Source organism: Tenrec ecaudatus, chromosome 2 (assembly GCF_050624435.1).
Source record: "Tenrec ecaudatus isolate mTenEca1 chromosome 2, mTenEca1.hap1, whole genome shotgun sequence".
Taxonomy (NCBI): Eukaryota; Metazoa; Chordata; class Mammalia; order Afrosoricida; family Tenrecidae; genus Tenrec; species Tenrec ecaudatus.
In genome coordinates, this window is record NC_134531.1 from 78,797,844 (window position 1) to 78,816,561 (window position 18,718).

Below are 18,718 nucleotides of genomic sequence, written 5' to 3' on the forward strand. Positions count from 1 at the left end.
TGTTGAACAATTGTTGGATGATCTTAAGTAAAATTTTACTATCCATGAGAACGTTCTACAATTTGAGCATTCTGCTGAGTCACTTTTCTTTGGAATGGGTGAAACATGGATCTCTTCCAGTCAGTTGGCCAAGTATCTGTCCTCCAATTTTCTTGACATAGAAAAGTAAGCACTTCCGGTGCATGATCATCTTGTTCAAGCACTTCAATTGGTCTTCCATCAGTGCCTGTATCTTTGTTTTTGGCTAATGTTTTCAGAGCAGCTTGATTATTTTCCTTCAGTACAATTGGGTTTTGCTTATATGCCATCTGTTGAAACTGTGTAATGTCAGGTGGTTCTTTTTGGTACAATGACTGCATTTTTTCTATCTTCTTTTGATGATTCTTGCATCATTCGATACTTTGCCCATGGAATCTTCGAAGATGCTAACTCGAGGCTTGTGTTTCTTGAGTTCTCTCAGTTTAATAAGTGCTGAGTGTTTTCTTCCTTTCTGATTTGCTATCTCCAGGGCTATGCACATTTCATTATTATAATATTTGACTTTGTCTTCTTGAGCTGCCCTTTGACATTTTTCTGTTCAGGTCTTTGACAGGTGATGGTGCATTAAGTTAGGGGGAGGGGCGCAACAAAACAAATCATGTGTTGTGAATCCTGATACCTAAAGTTGGTTGTTGAATGGAGTCTTGATGGCATCAATGAAAGGTTGGCACTGCCGACTCAATCAGCAGCTTGCAGGCAGAAAGATCCGGTGATCAGCTCCCATAAAGATCGGAAGAAAACCCTCTGGGACAGCTCTGCTTTAGCTCATCGAGTCAGTTTAACTCAAAGGTATCTAAGAACAAGTTTTGGTGGATGTAATCTCATTTAGGAATGGGGTTTCTTTGTTATGATAATGAGAGCATATCAGTACCTGGCATGTTTTAAACCAGTCATCTTTGAGATCTGAGCAGAGCAGATTAGGCACAGAGAAGGAAGTAGAAATGGAGGGGAAGAAATGAGCCACAGGAACCCCCTAGGGATGGAGGAACAGCGAAAGCTGAAGAGTCAAGGACCTTCCCCCAGAGCCAACGTAGACAAGGAAGCCTTCCTCTATAGCTAGCTCCCTGAAGTAGAACTTCTGGTTTCTGGACGATCAGAAAGTAAAATTCTGATTGCTAAGTCTCTGGCTTGTATTTCTGTCAAGTAACACTAAGAAACGAAGACGTAGGAGATGAAACTGCCACACAACGCTGACAGGAACAAGGCAAAGGACTAGCAAGTTTGTCCAACTTCTAAGAAGCGCATTTCTACAGTATCGGGACCAGGGTTAAGCAGGTTAAGAAAGACTAGATATCGATCTTATGATCTGCATTTGTGCTCCACTCGGTGCTTACCTCCAACACCGCCCTGCCTCTGACGCTCATGGAATTAATTTTTGGTACAATAATTCTGTATAGTGCTTAAAAAGACCTTAATAAATGTCTACATTCTCAAGGATACTACACAGGGCTAGAGTTGCTGCTACCCTCTGGGCTAAGAAGAGTTTTTACCAAGAGTACTGACCTCTGAAATAGGCATATTCTTCTTTGGTACTTGAAGGGCTCAGAAACGAGAAGTTTTGAGATTGCAATATTCAGCTACCTTTGCTTTGTAGGTAGGTTTGTTACGTTACTAGATATCGTCAGTGACAGCCTTCTTTCACTTCCTTTTCTGAATCTGGCTGGTCCCTGTGCACGGACTGCTGCAACAGGTTTTGAGTGCTCTTCAGAAAATGGCAAGGTCAACAGTTCAAACCCATCAATGGCTCCTCAAGAGAACTCTGAGGCTATCTGTACCAGTAAAGATGCACAGTCTTGGAAACCATATATAGAGTCACTGAGTAGGACTTAACTCAATGGCAGTGGAATTTGTTCACTTTTGATGATGTTAATATTATTGTTTGATGATTTCCATAATTGACTCACTCATCTCTCTTTGGAGTGCACAGACATGGCTTTCTACTCTCATAAACAGTTATGGGAATTGAACCTACAGAGGGTTGCTATGAGAACGCATTGACTCGATGGCAGTCAGGTCAGAATTTTGAGTTCTAGTCAATTGGCCAGGAAGCTATCTTCCAAGTTTCTTGGAATACACAAGTGATCACTTCTAGTGTACATATATTGTTGAAACATCTCAAATGGCATTTCATTAATTTCTAGAACCATGTTTTGTTTCTGTTTTTTTAACCAATGTCATCAATATAGTTTGAACTTCTTCCCTCAGTACCATCAGTTCTTGATTGCAAGCTACCTTCTGAAATAGTTGAATGTCAAGTCTTTTTGATACAGTGACTGTGAATCTCTTTAATTTTCTTTTGAGGCTTCCTGAATAATTTAATATTTGCCTGTGAAATCTTTCAATTTGGTAATATTCAGAAGAGGATGAGATATGAGGTAAATAAGCCATGAGATTTTTTAATTCTCTCATATGCATGCAAGAGTTGGAGAATGTATACGGATAACCAGAGGAAATCAAATTATGGTGATGAAAAATATCTAATATACAATGGTATGCCCAAAGAAGGAGGAATAGAGACAGAATGTATTGTAGACATGTTATCAGGAAGGACATCCCTAGGTAAAGGCATCAAGTTTAATAAAATAGTCAGTGAAAAATAGCTGGCCCTCACCAGGATGGATTGACACAGAGATACAGCAATGGGCCGGAAGCTGGCAATAACTGTGAGGAAGGTGCAGGGCCAGGCAGAGTTTGGTTCTGTTGTACCTAGGGTCCCTGTGAATTTGAACCGACTCAATGACCACTGGCAACATGGTGCTGCTTAAGGAGACCTGGTGATGCAGTGGTTCTACTACTCAGCTGCTAAGTGAAAGCCAGTCATTTGAACCTACTAGCCGCTGTGCAGAAGGAAGACGCGGCGCCTCTGTGGGAGTAGTTCTACTCTGTCCTATAGAGGTGCCCAGAAGAAATGGACACAAGGCAATGATTGGTTTTTTTTTCTTTAGTGTTGTTTTTTTATAGTCTTGGAGTATTTTGGTTTTCTTTATTTTAAAAGAGAATATAATATGCATAGCACAGGCAACTCATGCCATGTGAATGTCTTAAGACTTTTCTAAAGCTCAAGAGAATTAGCAAGTTCGTGAGTTAGGTTTTGGGCTGTTCTGCACAAGGTCAGCAGTTCTACATGACCTACTGCTCCATGAGAGACAGTTGAGGCTTTGGCTCCCTACAAGAGTTCACACTTTCAAACTCAAAAAAATGCACTGCCATCGGATCGATGCCAACTCGTACCAATCCCGTACTGTGAGTAGAAATCGACTCGATGGCAGTGAGCTGAGTCATTTTGTTTTGTCTGGGTAGAAGGTCTGCTAACGTTTTATGCTGTGGGGAAAGGACTCTAACTCAACATCTCAGCTACTAGTAGGTATATCGGACATTACCATAGGATCCCCTACCTTCCAGTTTCTTCCTTTACCTTTTCCTCTCTGTTGCTTCCTTTTATTTTTCTCTTTTCCTTCACCATTGAGAAAGGGACAAAATTTGAGAGGGTTTTATAAGTAAAATAGGTTGAGTTTGGCAATATTACATGGTTCCACATCAGGTATGGAATTCAAGAACTGAAATTCCTGTTGTCAAAATGCATCCTGGACTTTATGCTAAAATTAAAGTGAATTGCTTATTCACGTAACGAAACCATCCAGGATTGAGTGGTATGTTGTAAGGATTCAACAAAATAGTAAAGTGAAAGGAAATTTTCATGGAGCTTAAATAAAGAAGATCCAGGAATTTATTTTTTTTTAAAGTGGCAAGACTCTTCAAATGTTATTTTGCTGATGATAGAGTTTAAGTCATTGAACAGCTTCTCCTATGGAAATAAATGGAGGGATGTTCTTCCTAGAAGCATGGTGTGAGAGGAAAGAAAAGAAGGAAGAAGGGTGCCTGAAGCTTCCAGAGAGAGCCTGGCTTGCTGGCTTTTGAAAGTCAGCTCAGAATAAATAGTCAACAGAAAGACAAGAAAGAAACAAGAAACCTGGCTTGCATTTCGGCAGAAGCCTCTCCTATGCCAATCACCCAGTTCTTTTGGGAACTCATTCACAATTCCCACTTCTGATCAAGAGTTTCTATAAAGATTAATTGATAACTTTTTTTTGGTAAAATTTTTTTAATTAAATCATTTTATTGGCAGTTCGTACAACTCTTATCACAATCCACACATCCATCCATTGCGTCAAGCACATTTGTACATTTGTTGCCATCATCATCATTCTCAAAACATTTGCTTTCTACTTGAGCCCTTGATATCAGCTCCTCATTTCCCCCCTCTCTTCCCTTTCCCTCCCTCATGAACCCTTGATAATTTATAAATTATTCTTGTTTTGTCATATCTTTCACTGTGTCTTCTTTTGCCTGGACTGATCAGCTATTCATGTTGCTATGTGTGGAGTCTCATCTTCAGGGCCAGTTGGTCTCACATTCCCTACAAAGGAGTAACTCGTTTCCTGCGAAGGATTGTTCATGTGTATTGGATGGCCACTTATTCCAAGTAAGCTTTTACAGTCTTCAACATTCCTTGTAAAAGGAAGCTGAGCACCATCTGTTTCTTGGTGGCTGCTTACCTTGACAAGCCTTGAAGACTCTGGTTGCTATCATGTAGCTAGTAGGCCACCACCACCACCTAAGTCTTCCACCTGCCATAGATTGGACCTCTATTTTTGTGATTTTTCTTCTTTTACTTTATTTTTCAAGAAAAGGAAGAGTAAGCACGGTTGAATTGCAAGAGAACTTAGCAGACAGGAACATCTGACCAAGTGAAGAGCTGAACTGTTCGTTAGGGAATTTCCATTTCTTCAAAATAGATGACCTTACACATAACAAGTGGTGCTGCATTAAAACCAAACAAACGAAAGGACGGGAAAAAATGTCCTTAGTTCCTAGAATAATTACAACAGTGATTAACAGAATTAAATTTGTTTGTAAAATTGAATGAGTCATTGCAGTAGGTAGCCAATTTAAAATATCAAGAAAAAGAGAATCCACATAAAGGTTAATGATGAATTGTAAACCAGATCAACTTTAGATCAAAGTTCTTTGAAATGTAAAGACTAGTCATTTCTGTAGGAAGGCATGAATCAGAGCCTACATGAGAGGCCCTAGATAGTTGGGTTAATCACTTTTTCTTGAAGATAAACTAACATATTTTTATATGAAGGATCAAATGGTTTTTAAACACAGTAGTTCATGTATAAAATGTGTTGGATTAAAGCAAAACAGCATTTTGCACTTATAACAATAGAAACAACGAAGAACATAAAGATAGCATTGTTCCCCTACCATCTACCTCAAGAGGAAAGACAAGTACTCATAACTTCATTTAAAAATGAAACACAATTCTTAAGATGAGGTACAACATGCTGCATAAGTTCACCATGGCATCTAATGTTGGCACTGTTGTTTAGAAACAGCAATTCGAGTTTACTAAGACACAAGTAGCTCCCTGGGCTGTAGTGAGCATCTCAAAGGCCATTCTGGTTTTGCTACTACTTTTCTCATCGCTATAAAAAACAGATCTTTTGGAGCCCAAGGACAGACACTGTCACGCATGGTAGTTTGGTGGTGCAAGACCGGGCAGTGCTTCTTTCGTTGTACAAAGGGTGCTAAGAGTCAGAAGTGACTCAGTGGCACCCAACAGCAACAACAGCGCATATTTAGTTAACCATTCTATATTTGCCATATTCTCCTCTAGTCCTATTTGAGGTACAAACAGTAGCACTAAACACTCATACCAGGGAAACGCGGCTGGAAAGCACCATGCCCTTAATTAACATCGATGCATTGAGCGGTAAAGGGAGTTCAGTGAAAACACATCCTTGAGTCCATCCCAAGTGTAGAGTGCATCTTCCATCCAGCCTGGCCAAGGCCAAAGGCTGGTTTCACATAGGACACAGATGGCAGCAAAGGCAAGCCAAGAGAACAAATTAATAGTGTGCCAGCTTCTAACGGATGCACATTTAGTTATCCGAAGCAATCCTAACGCTCTGGTGAGGGTCTGGTTACTCATATGGGTGTGGTTAGATTGTTCCCAGTAAAGGGGAGAAATCTGACTCAGTGTCTCTGCTTGAGGGGTCGACCAGATGAATCTGTCTTACAGTTGTTGATATGAAGAGTACTATTTATAAGTTTAGAAGATTCTTTAGTTAACTCTTACAGAGTTACTTTACTCAGTAGAAAAAAACATTGTGTTAAAATTAAAGGTGGAGGGAGGGGAAAGGGGAGCAGACAGCATCAATGATTGAATAACCCCACCCAATGGGACTGAACAACAGAGTTGTGTGTGAATGGATATACTGAAGTGTATAAGATATGTCAATAAAACTATTATAAAAATAATAATTAAAAAATTAAATTAAAGGTTAAGTTATGACTTGGGTTTCATTTGGATCAAATAAAGATACCAATTATCAATGGAAAACATAGTCATAGTGATTTATTGTTACAATGAACTAGTTTTCTGTTGTCCTTGTATCCTTATATCAAGATCAAAGCAGCCAGATCTCTGCAGTAGAGAGTCCCATCAGAGAAGGTCAGACTGACTTGAGGTTGGGATGACATGGCATAGCCAATAATTAAAGCTTTGGAACTGGTGTTCCACTAATAAAACATTCCACCACTTGTCTGTCAGTTTGTTGCAATGTGGTGGCTCCTGGGTTGCTGTGATCTTGAAGGCTATGTCAAGATTACCAGCTATTTCAAACCCCAGCAGGGTCACCCAAGTGAACAGGTTTCCGCAGAGCTTCCAGACTACGAACAGACAACACAGAAGGAATCCGCTGCTCACTTCAGAGGAAGTCGCCACAGAAAACCTTATGCACAGCATTGAAACATTGTCATATCCTAAAGACTCAAGGACTGGAAGGAGAACATTGTCAGAGACCGTGCTGGAGATGGACCCCTTGGGTCCAAGGACCCCTGAAATAAGACTGAGGAGCAGGTGCTTTCTCAGCGTAGAGGTAACCCTGGTGGCGTGAGCGGAGTAAAGCCTGTGGGAAGGGAGCCTTTGAGATCTTCATTTGCAGATGATGTATGATTCAAGGTAAGGAGGAACCACTGCAGAAATCTGCTAATGGGAACCGATTACAAGGATCTACGTATAACCTCCTCTCTAGGGGACGGACAAAAGAAAAGTGGGTGAAGGGAGTCATCGGATAGCATAAGCAAAAATGATAATTTATAAATTATCAAGGGTTCATGAGGTAGAGGGCAGCGGGGAAGGAGGCAAAATGAGCTGATGCCAAGAGCTTAAGTGGAGAGCAAGTGTTTTGAGAATGATGAGGGCAATGAATGTGAAAATGTGCTTGACACAATTGATGTATATATGGATTGTGATAAGAGTTGTTTGAGCCCCCAATAAAATGATTATTTTAATCTGCTAATGATCTGGATTTGGAATGGGCTAAATATGAATCCTACGGTGGCTTGAACAGTTCAGGGCCGCAGTTTAGCTACCTTCAGTTGAGATAAGTCAACCTAGGTTTTGACTTCCTACTTGGGCAATGCGAAGGACCAAAAATGGTTATTTTACGGGGAATGGCAGAAACTCTTGTAATTAATGTCTCATGCAATGTACATAGTCTCCTGGTTTGATAATAAGTAATTTTCATATTTCTAAACTTTGGCTTTCAAAGGCGTCTCTGACTTGGGACAGATGCTCTTCAGATTGATGAATCAATAATCATTAGTATTTTAGTAATCCAGGTTGGATTAGATTCAAATGAGAATAAACTGATAACTAAGGGAGAGTCATAGACTTTCTGGTGAGAATTTCATGTGTGGTTAAGTTATGTGGCCCAAATGGAGTGGAGTTCAAATATAGAAAGACTAGGGGAAAGACTATATTATTGGAAAAGCTAAGGACTCAGAAAATTTGACAAAATAGGTTTTTGTTATACCAATAGTTCTTTCTGTTGTTATGGGGTGCCATAGCGACCCATAGCGACCTTACGCACATTAGAAGGAAACACCGTCCGTTCCTGTGCCTCACAGTTGTTCCCGTGCTTGAATCCATTATTGCAGTAACAGTGTCAATCCATCTCCTTGAGGACCTTCCTCTCCTTCAATGGGCCTCTCCTTTAGCAAACATGATGTCCTTCTCCAGTAAGTTAGGCCCAGTTACTAGAGAAACAAGCAGTGACATTCATATATGTAGATCAAGAAGTAATTTATATCAAGAAGTACTTATATATCAAGAAAGTATCCCAGCCCAGTTCCACTCCAGTTCATAACTGATTGTAGCCCATAAATAAGTCCCTCTTCAGCCTCACGCAGCCACATGCAATGATGCAGAATTCAGGAAGGTCACAGATGGGTGGTCTTGTGGATCCAGGGTCAGTGGAAGCATGGCAAGGCTCCCGCAGCTTTCAGGGTGGCCAGCAAGCAGGAAGGTGAAGGAGGGACAAGAAGGAGGTTCCCAGAGTCCTCCTTATGTATGAGGAAGTCCCCAACGAAGCACCATTAAGCTGTGACCTGATTGACAGGGTGGAGTCCACCTGTATACTTTCCTACACCTTCAAGCTGGCAACATTATCTAACAGCCACGTCCAGGGACCACAGCTCTCTTGACAGCATATCCAAAGAATGTGAGATAAAGGCTCACCATCCGTGCCTCTAAGGATCACTTGGGCCACACTTCCTCCAAGACAGGTTTGTTCGTTTAGCAGTCCGTGGTCCTCTCAATAGTCTTCCCCAGCACCACCATTCACATGCATCAATTCTTCTCAGGTCTTCTTTATTCCATGTCTGACTTTCATGTGCTTGTGATGCAATCCACATGCAAAATTCCCATGGCTCGGGTCAGGCAAACCTTAAAGTAACATCCTTGCTTTTCAGTAGTCTAAAGAGGTCTTGCGCAACAGATTGACCTAATGCAACCCATCTTTTGATCTCTTGACCGCAAAGTTCTTTCTACTAGCCCAAAATATTGTGAATGGTAGGGATAATGAAGTCTTTATAAGACAGGAAAAACCTTTATTACAGATTTATTTAATTACTTGTCCAGTAAAATAGGGTTCTTGTCATTTCAAATAATTGTTGGTCCTCCCCAGAGGGGCACAGTGTCTTCAAGAAGTTTCTTAGCTATAAAGGTTTCAGTGGCTTGGCAGCTGGGAAAGGCTTCTTTCTATACGATGCAAACATTTGCACATAGTTACCAACACATATTTGTAACCATTTGAAGGTAGGAGTTGGAGGAAATCCAATACCCATTCAGCATGGCCCAGAAGGTAATGGGTAATTTCCAGATGATGTTTCAAAAGGTTTGCCTCAGTTGCAGTGAGAAGGAATGTGCTCAGCTGCTTCCAGAAACCATCCTCAACAGTCTTTCTTTAAAATTCCAATAATTTACCTCTTAATAAATGATATCGTTCCTAGACAGCTTTCAACATGAAATAGGAACATGAAATTACTTAGGTAAGGCAAAGTTCTGATTAGGCTTTATTTATAATCTGATGATGGGATCCTCAGAACAATCTGCTTTCTGTTACTTCTCAGTTTCACAACCTTAGCTAATGGTTTGATTGGTATTAATGTTCCTAAAGTTAATTTCTTTAACAAGTCAGAGTAGTCTCCTTTTTCTACACACTGTAAATGGCAGAACCCCTTAGACTAAAGACCCATGCCCAATATATCTTCAGGAGTGTCAGGACTATACAGAAAAGGAAGCAAATCTTTAATAGGATGAAGGGAAATAAAAACACATTTTTATGGTAAATAAAATCTGTTCTTAGTATGTCACCCGTCACAATTTTTAAAGTCTTAGTACTCTGGAGAATGGGCTTTTATAAACACAGGGTTAATTGTAGAGAATATTACACTCCTGTTGATTAAAAATTTTCAGAATTCTCCACTGATATGCATGATAGTACCCCCTTGAGGGTTAAGTGCCACTTAAGGAAAGCCCCCTGACGTGCCCACAGAGTTCTCCTCGTTTCATGTCTGAATGAGGAGTCTCTGGCTTAACCTGTGTGGTACTTGACTCTGCGTCAAGTTGGCTCCACCAGGATTCTCAGTGGATTGGCAGGTGCGGCCTTGTAATCTCCCATGATGTGACCTACCATAATGTAATCAACTCCATGATGGGATTTGTTATGAACACCCAAACAGCCGTAAGCTTAGGGTGGATACAACCCCTTTAGTTAGTTCACAGCCCTGAGGTGATTGGAAGGCGGTTTCCTCCCAGGTGTGTCTGACTTCACTGCAGAAAGTTGGCTTGCTTCTTGCTGGGGCTGGAGCCTGCACCTGGGTCATTGACCTCTGACTTTTTTTGAACGTGAGCCAGCAGTGGACCTGCCATACCGCATGCGTGCATTTGAATTGCGGTGCTGGCAAAGACTAGTGAAAATACTGCCAAAACAGCAAGCAGCTCTGTTTTGGAAGAAGGACAGCTAGACCGGTCCTTAGATGTGAGGATGCTGAGACTTTGTCTTACGAACTTGGGACATGTAATTAGGAAAGGTCAGTCCCTAGAAAAAGACTTCCTGCCTGGTGAAGTCGAAAGGCAGTGAAAACGAGGAAGACCCCTGACAAGGTGGACTGACAGTGGCTGCAGCAATGGGCTCACCATAAGAACAACAGTGAGGACGGTGCAGGAGCAGGTGGTGTTTTGGTCTGTTGTACACAGGGTCGCTATGAGTCTGAACGGACTCAACAGCACCTACCAACCACAGCATATTCCCGCCGATTCCAGGAGCCATTGGTGGCCTGCCAATCTTGGATCCCTTTCCCTCTCCAATCACAAGCCTGACCTGCTGACTTTAGATTCCTCTGCCCCTGCAGCCTGTGATGTTGCCGTCAGTCCGGGGTTTCATCAGTCCCAGAAGATACACGAGTCAGGAGAAGCCTGGAGTTTAGCATCTGACCGACTTATTTGAAACTGGCCTGGATTTACCCTCTTCTACAACTGCATATGCCATATCTTGATGCAATTTTCTCTCCATGATACCATGGAGTGTAGTGGTCATGAGCTGGGCTGCAATCCGAATGGTCAGCAGTTCCTCAGGAGAAAGACTGAGCTTCCAGTTACAGTCTCAGAAACCCGCAGGGGCTCAGTACTGACCGGATGGCTGTAAGTGAGTTGAGTCTGTACTACATACATGTGTCACTGGTTTTGCTTCTCTAGAGAACCCAGTATAGCACACCTGGTTTCTTGTAATAACTCGGAAATGCCGGGTTTAGTATTTACCTCCAAAAGGCTTTGATTGAAACTCCTGGTTAACCTAAACTGAACTTACTGCCATCAAGCTAATGTCAACTCACAGCAAACCTAACTCGGGCATTGTGTCCTTACAGAAACAGATAACCTCATCTTTCCCTTAGGTGCTAGTGTTTCAACAATTGACCTTGTCCTTAGCAGTTCAATGCATCACCCATAGCTCTACCAAGGCTCCTTGAGCAGTGGTCATTGTAAAGCCAAATAAGCAAAGATTAATTTGTCTTGGAGGTTTGTTTTGTCTCCAAGGTCTGAGAACGTTTGTGAGCTAAATTAGCCAGTTACTTTCCAATCTAGCTGAAGCCTTTTTAAAAATCTGGCTGAAAGTTCCAGATTTAGGCCAAATATGAAGGTTGCATTAAATGCTCCTGTAGCCCTAGGGGATGATGAGTCAGTCTCAGAATGTTCAAACATTTTAAATAATCTACTCTGGTAATCATATACACTCTCATTTTTAGTTTGCATGCAAGAGTGCATTTTTGGCCAGTCTATTATTGGGAAGAAAACTTTTGTAATCATCTCTACTACTCTTTCACTGATAGCCCAAGAAGCTTCGGACAGTTCAACAGCTGTTTATTTCGGTCTAGAACTAGATGACCTATAGGGTGTCTCCATTCACTCTATTTTAACCACAGGCGAGACTCTCTGGGTCCCGTTATCATGTGGACTGCTAGTGCAAATCAGGAACCCCAGGCTGGTAAACCACAACCAGGATCTTAAATGCCTTAGCAAACTTGTAAGCATTAATCTACAGTTTGAAAAACATTTAACAATTTCATGTAATTCTGAGTATATCCGAGGAGTAAAAGTAGAATGGGGAAGATCCTCCGTATCATTCCTGGGATTTTGAAAGAGATTTCAGGAATAGGCATTATTTTCTCAGCAGGTTCTTTCAGGAAAGAGGGAGCTTCCCAGACAGTAAAGGAATCTTCAATAGCATCTGCGAGGCAAGGAAGCAGAGGAAGATGCCAAAGAGAGAGGTCGCCGGCCAGGGAAGATAGGTAATTGGAACAGAAATCTAGAATTGTAATTCCTTATTTTTTGAAGTTAATGTTCAAACATTTTTCTGTAGAGGAGCAATTTTACTTTCAGCATGTCTTTCTCGAAGCTACAAAATTCTAATTTAATAAGCGTTCTATTGCTTCTTTTAATTCAGGAGCTTTTATTTTCTTCCCTAACTGGTTGCTCAGAAAGATCAATGCAGATAATTCAAAAGAATCAAAAATAGCCACCTATCTCCCAGAGTGCACTTACTGAGAAAATGCCAAGCAAATCGGTACAAAGAAAAGAGGTAGCAGAGCAAAAGTGTTTATCCCTATAGTGGGCGGGAGGGCCGGAGGAATTCCATACTGCCCAGAGATGCAGCATTTTCTGTCTCCAGAGAAGGCTCGAGTTTGTTCAAAGGTAGGGCCGTCAGACTCAGGAAACCAGGATGGAAATAGCCGCAGGCCTTACACCGTGTGTTTCCTTATCCCCGAGTGCGCCTGGCTGCAGTGACGTTTTCCTGGCTGGCCCATTCCCTGAACTGGTTATCCGGACATTGGAGTCTTCACTGCCATTCATGGGGGCTGTTTCCCAGTCGGCATTTACTGGCCAATCAGTACCCCTATTTCTTTGCAGGTCATAGAGTCTGAGATTCCATAGATTCATAATATCTAGGACCACAAATTGCCCAGAACCTCAATATTACTGCCACTATCGGAGGCAGAATCTTGCAACAATTCTTGCAAGACCAAAATGAAAACAGACCAGACAAAACAAAACTGGACTCTTTGGATTCTGCTCAAAGAACTCAACACAAGAAGGAAGAGCTCACGATTCAAGAGGCACTTACCCCAGGCAGTCCCAAGGGTCTGTGACATGCATGCGCACCAATGGTCTCCTATTGGTACCAGACTCCTGGTTCTCTTCCTCTCAGGGGAGCTGAAGAGAAACTTCTTTCAAACTCTCACTTGGGGCACCTAGAAATGTTAAAGAAGAAACTGGAGTTTCTGTTAAAATTAGAGTCGATTGAAGGTACAAAACAATGCAGGATCAGGCAATACATTGTAAGCATTCCACGAAGTACTGCAGTTACAGGGGATTTTCACGGATCTTAAATACAGAGAATCCAGGAACTTACCGAAAAAATTCTGATTAGTTGGCATTTTAAAAATCAGGCTTTTACAGACCCAAGACAATGGCAAGACCCCGCCCATAGTATCTGGCTGAGGGTAAAATGTAAGTCATTGACCAACTTTTCCTGGGGCTATTTCAAGGGCAACCTACAGGAATGCTCTTCCTGAAATGTGCTGTGAAAGGAAGCGGGGAGAAGGCAGGAGGATGCTTAAAGGCTTCCTAAGGTTCACAGTGAAATGTAATAAGCCACGACAAAAAACATAAGGAAAGGGAATTAGAATCTGCTGGCTTTGATGCCTGGTTTAGGTAAGCAGCAAGTAGGGGGTGGGAAAAAGTCTGGTTTGCATTTTGAAAAGAAGTGTCTCCTTAGGTCAACTACCTAGTATGTTTGTGTGTGTACGTATAATTCTAGATTCTATACAGAATTCATATAGCATGTATAGAAAAGCTAGACTATCTAGTAAGAACACTAACATTTATCGAGTTCTAACAATGTACCAAATACTAGTTGCTCTACATGAAGTACTTAATACTGCTAATGTTCTTTTGAGATAAGTACTATTGTCACTATTAACAAACTCATCTCGCTTACACAACTAGTCAATGACAGGATTGTAATTCTCAGCAGGCAACTGAATCCTTTCGGCACTCTCAGGACTCGAACACAGATTCTTCCAACCACCCCTCAATAGTTCCGCTTTCATAGTCTGTGATTCCGAAAGGGTAAACTTTGGGTGAATTCGGGTTCCACTAAATGCACGTGAGGGCCCTGAAGGCAATGCCCAAGGGATCCCACTTCCCGGTGGGAAGCAGCACTGGATTCAGTCTGTACAGTTAAACTCCTTGGATTGGGTCAAACCAGGAGCATTGAATCACACCTGCTTTACTGTAATTTTGTCTTTTATCAAACTCATCCCATTTTGGCTGTTGTTATGTGTATGGCTCGGTTCACTAAGGGATATTAAAAGCAGGAATGGTTTGGCATAAGTCTATATCTTTTTAGTAAGTCTTTTTACTCCTATTGAATTCGTTGGTAAGTTCATATCCTCTTTTCAAACTTCAGCTTTTTAAAATTCTCTCTTGGCAAATCACATTGACCAGTTTTGTGTGCTTGTGGGAGATAAGCCCCACACTAAGATCTCACTGTCCTTTCCGTTCCGCTCCGCTCCAGGCAGTGGAGAGGGCCTAGGCAGTCCCATATCCATTCACTGGATCTGTGCGGGAAGTGTCCTCTCTCTGGAAGTGGTCAAAAACACAGGTACCGAAACCAACACATTCTAATTCCCTTTTTATTTTATTCTCATGAATTATTGCAGTTCGCTGTTAACTTTTCCTTTTTCCCTTGTTTTCCTGGCGCCGCTTCCTCCTTCCATTGTTGTAACTGTCTTTCCTCTCTCATCCAGTTTCCTGTTGCCTTTCAAACCCACGGGGCCCATCCAATTCACTCCCTGTCTGGCTCCAAACTCTTTTTTGGTTTTAGAAGCGAACGAGTATTTGCCGAATAGGCCCATTCTTGGGAAAGCAGAAGAAAGAGCACCGGGATAAAAAATTCCTGAAATTTTACTTCATTGATTTCATATTAGAATAAAGTCCTACATTGGTGGGCCGGGGGAATGACGCGTCCTACTTGCTCCTTACCCCAGATTATTCTGAACTCTGATAGGACTCATATCCACCAAATAAGACAGTGAAATCAACTTTGGTTCACTTAGCATAATAGAAATAAACCTTTAATATTTTATTGGTGAAGGATCAAAGTCTCCTGTCTTGAAAGTAAACATCAGATCTTGGCCCCAACATATATGTAGCAGCAGGAGACTGTTATTTTGTGGCAATATTTGATTACATTGACATCAAGACAAATTTATTAAATTAATCAGAAGAATATGATTTTCAACCTTTCGTGTCCATCCATTCTTCACCACTACCCTTCTCCAGAAGGATCTCAGAGGCCTTTCATCGATGACCTTCATTTTTAATTTTTATACCCAGATTAATGTTTTAAGTACATTTGTTGAAGCTAGAAAAATGTCATTGATTATTAAGGACAAAGTTAATAGTAAAGGGAATCAGAGGACCAGTCAATTGTTGAATATCTCATAGAGGTAGTGTTTGAAGAGGAAGAAATTCTGATGTGCCTTTCTAAGTTCTTAGTGTCGCTAATGGCAAGAGCCCATGATTCCTGCTGCCTCTTCATCTAACTTCCAGCCCCGGGGCCTTTGCCCAACCGGTTTCCTCTGCTTTGCATGCTCTTCCCTCTCCTCTTTTCATGACCGGCCTCATTATTTCTGAAATAGGAAGAGTGTCACTGAGAGTGCTTTCTAAAGTGTTTACTCTCTCTTTCTCAGCCACTTTTCATCCTGTTGCTCCTTTTTCTGATTTCAATGCTGTACAAAAGAAGACACAAGTCTGTCTCGGAGGAATTGAGGATGGTGAGATTTTCCTTTATGAACTTTGGCTATGTTGTCAGGAAAGACTAGTCCCTAGAGCAGGACATCGTGCTTGGTAAAGCAGAGGATCATTGAGGAAGAGGAAGAGTCTCCATAAGGTGGATTTAAATTGTGGCCGCAGCAATGAGCTCAAGGACAGTAGCACTTGTGAGGCTGGCGCGGGACCTGGGAGCATTTCATTCTGTTGTACATACGGTCAATATGAGTTAGAATCAACTTCATGGCACCTCACAAAAAACAATAAACTCTTACAGGCTGAAATGTCTATGGTCTGATTTACCTATAATTTGTATACAGCAGGAGGAGAATATTTGCTATACCCCTTTGCACAGTAGATCTCCAGACTCAGACCAGTACCAGGCAACCAACAAACAAATATTTATTGAACAATTCACTCACTGGCTGAACTGAATGAATGAATGGATAACTCAAACACATTACTTACTATTTGTGGCACTTAGATTTTATGTCAATTTGATCTTGTGTGAAAGTGTAGGAGTGGAATACAACCTATCCAGGAGATCAGAGCCTGGTGATATCTCCTTGGGGCTGGGGGCTTTTCTACAGAAAAGACAGTGAGGACTTCTCCTTCCTCTCTTGCCCTTTGCCTTCATCTTTTCTGGGACTCCAAATATGGCCCCATGTGAGCCACTAATCCTGGGAGCCAATGACACACATATATGTATAAGAAGGAACTTTATATCAACAAGTAATTTTATAACTCAAAAGCATCTCAGCCCATTCCAACTCAAGTCCGTGGGTCTGATGCTAGTCAGACCCCTCTTTAGACTTATCTAGATGAAGGTGAACGATGCAGAATGGTGAATCAGGATGCTAGAAAATCATAGGCTGGTGGTGCGTTGTCACATGGATCCAAGGTCTATGAGAACATGGCAGGGTGCCTACAGCTCAAAACTTGGCTCCCAGGATTTACAAGATTGGTTCAGAGTCCTTGGACCAATGTAGTCAAGGTATGACTTATAACTATGGGACCTCCCCAAAATTCACTGCCATCCAGTAGATTGCCTTGTGTCAACATTCTAAAGCATGTCTAAGGCTGTCAATCTCTAGAGAAATGTATAACTATATCTTTCGCCTGAAGAGGGTCTGGTTAGCCAGCAATGCTTTTAAGACCCTAGGACCCAAATTCTCATTAAGAATACGCCTAAGCAACTCCTAGAGGGTGAGGCTGCCCCCGACGAGGCTGGCTCTCACACTAGGCCCAAGGGAAAAGCTTTTCATGTTGCTGATCTAAGTTAGAAACAACTCACTGGAAGCTGAATCTATGTGGAGACTAAAAAAATGTATTTAGGGCTCCTACTGTAAGCCATAGCCTTCCACAAACCTATTGTTCAGAATTTAAGGTCTAATGCAGATGCTAGTGATCTTAAAGAGTCACAACATACAACCTTTCCAGCCTAACACCCTACTGGTTACTCCCTTGGGCTCTTTCTATCGTTAGCTACAAAGTTATCAGATATTGAGTCCACACACCCACGCATTTTAGGCTTCTCTTCTGAATTACTACTGCTCTAGCATCTAACTCAATTTAGCAGAATTTTAGTGCACCGGATATGCTAAATGGAAATACCTCCTCCTCTTTTATATCACCATAGAGTTAACTTGCTTGGAGGCCCAAGTGGGTTAATGTTCAGAACACTATAAGTAACACATTGAGAATTAAGTTCTCAGTAACAAGTTTCATCATGTCATTCTCTTGCTCTAAAACTTCAGTGTCTCCTCATTGCTTAAGTATAACTTCTGCTTTTCTCAAAACTTGTAATCCAGCCTGATCCATCAGTAATAGCCCTCTTTGCATTACTGTTTCAGCACAAGCGCTCGTTGATGAAGATCAATGATTTAGAACTTCAGTATGGATTAGAAGTCAATGCAAAGAAAATCAAAATCCTCGCAACTTCATGATAAATGAAAAAGGTGGAAGTTGTCAAGGAGTTTGTCTTGCTTGGATCCATAATCAGTGCTCATGGAAGCAGCAGCCAAGAGAGCAAAAGATGCGTTGTATCTGATAAATCTGCGGCACGAGACCTCTTTAGAGTGCTAAAACGCTGGCTGATTACTTTGAAGACTAAGGTGAGCCTGTCCCAGCCATGGTATTTCAGTCACATCTCACATGCACATGAAAGTTGGACACCGAACTAGGAAGACCAAATGAGAATCGGTGCATTTGAACTGTGGAGCTGGGGAACAATATTGAAATTGCCATCTGGACAAACTGATCTCTCTTGACAGCAGTCCAGCCAGAGTGCTCCTCAGCGGGAAGGCTGACAAGACTTTGTCTTCTATACTCCAGTCATATTGTCAGGACAGACCAGTCTCTGGAGAAGGACTGGGGAAAGTGGAGGGACAGCGACAAAGAGGAAGGCTCTCAAGGTGATGGATTGGCACGGTGGCTGCAACAATGGCTCAGGGACGGGCATGATTGGGAGGACGGCACTGGGCCATGCAGTCTTTCTAAAGTTGCTATGAGTCGGAACTGACTCGATGGCTCCCAACAGCAACAATATGCACGTGTTTTCCCTACTTGACGACAAACTCCTTGAAAGTAGCATATTCATTCCCAGGCATTGACAGCATACTTATATGTTGGACTTAATTTGGCAAATACATCACTGAGGAAAATATTTCCCTGCTCTGAAGCCCCACAATTCCTACCTCCATTTGTGCCTTGCTCTTCGGAAGGTTCTTGCTAATGTTTTTGGAATTCCGTTTTAGTCCCAGTACAGAAGTCTGACAACCTGGGTTTAAATTCCCTGCTCCATCAATTATCACTTGTATGATCAAAGCAGGTCATGTAACCTCTCTATTCCTTGATTTCTTCAAATACAAACTGAAATGAGGTTATCAACTATATTTTAGGATTGTTGCCAGGCTTAGATGAGAGCATGTGTGT